The sequence below is a fragment of the Alligator sinensis genome, unplaced genomic scaffold (genome assembly GCF_000455745.1).
Source record: "Alligator sinensis unplaced genomic scaffold, ASM45574v1 scaffold88_1, whole genome shotgun sequence".
Classification (NCBI taxonomy): Eukaryota; Metazoa; Chordata; order Crocodylia; family Alligatoridae; genus Alligator; species Alligator sinensis.
Genome location: NW_005842347.1, coordinates 1,277,154 through 1,279,653, shown reverse-complemented (window position 1 = coordinate 1,279,653; position 2,500 = coordinate 1,277,154). Strand labels below are relative to the sequence as shown.

General features: G+C 37.7%; 1 long non-coding RNA gene across 1 annotated transcript in view; it reads right to left on the bottom strand.

Moving 5' to 3' along the window:
- Positions 1-2,500, bottom strand: part of LOC112551139 — a 29,356-nt gene that overhangs the window by 2,472 nt on the left and 24,384 nt on the right. Inside the window, exon 4 of the long non-coding RNA XR_003095317.1 lies at positions 338-417. This is a non-coding gene — a long non-coding RNA (uncharacterized LOC112551139). The remainder of the gene's footprint in view (positions 1-337; positions 418-2,500) is intronic.

Sequence of the window (2,500 nt, the reverse complement as noted above, 5' to 3'; positions counted from 1 at the left end):
TATAGAGGATGGTGCTAGACCAAAGGAATAATATTATTGTACACATCTTCTAACACCATTTTCTTTGTTGCCCTCCTTCTGTGTCATTTCCCCATCCTGTCTCCCAGATTCAGATCCTTGGCAGGTTGAAAGAATCCTCATGAATCCTAAGATCCCCCCATTTCAGTAGTCGCTACAGCTATCAAGGATGTGAAGTGTCACTAAACTGTGGTAGATGGGAAGAGCAATTTTTATATCATCCTTGTGCTGTTGAACTTTACTGTATTACTGCTGTAATGGCTGTAAATAATCCCAGAGGGTTTTTGTATAGTTCTTCATTAAATGATGTGTCACTTACCCTTACGCCACTACGGACTGCAAAAAATATGTCTTTGAAGGATTCAGCTGACCCAGCCAACGTTTTGCAGATTTTGGGGGCTAACAAAATGAAATGTTTTGCTCAGTAGTGGGAAATACCAGGGTTTTTTTTTTCAACTTTGCTACCCTAAACCAGTATCAAAACCAAGGCTCATATTATTTCCATAAACAATTTTTGGCCATTCAGAAGCTATAATTGTTTAACCTTTGGCAATTATTTTTTTTTCTAGAGAGAAAACTGAATTGCACCAAATTGGTCATTTTCTTCAAAAGTCAGTGGGTTTAAGGGATTTAAGGTCCTAAATTTTACTTGCTTTTGAAAAATTATCAGTTGTCTCTGGGTGCGGGGGCAGGGGCAGGAGTTACTGTTCATCTCTTTGAGCCAGATTGCCTCTTCCCATGGAAAACCCTGTAGGAAGCTGGTAGGGGAAGAAAGTTTCATGTTATTTTTTCTTGTGAGGTTCCCCCATACCTTCAAGGAACCAAACCCTCCATCTGTTCTATAGAAGGAAAAGGGAGGTGTTTCTTCCCCCTAACCCAACAGAGAGAAAAGGGAGCTTGCCTTCGGGGAATTTCAGATCACTTGAGAACATCACTGATTTCAGGCTATTTATTGAAGGTCACAGTCATCGGCACAGAGGCCTCAAGCATCAGTGCTACTGAGCCCTCAGCCGGCCAGCTCTTGGCTTTGAAGAAAGTTCCACTGGATGGAGGGCCCTAACTTCAGATTTCCCACTGGCTGCTGGGGGAGGATGATATATGTTGTAAATGCACCTTTTTCCTTTACTCCCCATGTATTGATTCCTGACCCCTATAGATGTCACCCCATAGGGTCTTGTGGTGGGAAGGACAGTACTGAAAAAGACCTGAAACTTCTGTATGGGAAGGGGGAAATCTTCATAAAAAGAGCACCAATATGAACACGTAAGGCCGTGTTTTTAAACTTCTAGTTAATGATAATTCCAGTAACTAAGCAGAATGAATATTTTTAATACAAATTCTCTATTAAAGGATTATGATTTTTAAAATCCCCAGTAACATAGTTGTGTAAAATTAAACAAATCTCTATACACCTTATGCTCTATGTTATTATATTTCCATATTTTTTGCCACAATATACCTACAGTGTGATAGACACCATCACACAGATCAGAAATCAGCAGGCTCATTTGCACAGGACCTTAATAAAGGCCAAAGGTAAATATCAATTTGAAATACCTCTCTGTCATAAAGGCTGGTGGTAGGAACTGGATTTTAGCTTACTCCATTGTTCAATGTGCAGAAATTGCCTTTCTGTATTTGATCCATCCTGCTGAGCACTATCAGCGGTTTGCATCTCTGCCACTATTGCTTTTAAAATGGCAGCAGAGACGCGACTAGTTGTCAGTGCTCAGCAGGACTGTTCGCATGTAGATGCGATTTTGTGTTATAGTAAAGTAAAATTATTTTTCAAAATCTCAATAATCTTGAACAAGTGTACAGAAGAGATAGATCATCACTTAATGGCAAAGACTATGTCATACAATGTGTTTGGACTGCACCTAGTACTTTGTGGATGCTGCTGTAATTAAAATAAACTAATAAATGAACAAAAGCAATGTGGAATATAATCAGTAATATTGCCACACAGTCCCTATGACCTTACACAATATGTTTTGAGTTTTTTTATATAACTGATACATAATTGTGAAAATATATCTGGTATCACACTTGTTACCATGACATATATTCCTCATATCTGTAAGAACAGTAAACCCTCTTAACCCGTTTTTATGCCATGTATGCCAGGATAAAGAGTTGCTGTTGGGGTCAGAGCATGAGAGTGCAAGTTGAGACTTTAAGACTGTGTGATCAAACATGAATCATTTAAAATATCTGTGGCTTAGTTTACACGTTTATATAAAATGGGTACAGTAATAATCTACAGCGATTTTATGAAGCTTATTTAATATTTGTAAAGTGTTTTGTGAGGAAAAGGGGATGAGTGTGTATACATTTGTTTATACACAAATATTTACAGAAATATTTACACTAATCTACACAGATATTTAAGTAGCAAAATATTGTTATTATAAATTAATATATATTGAGGTGAGGTAATGATAACAGTCCTGTGCTGCAAAGAGTCATGATGTCACCTAAT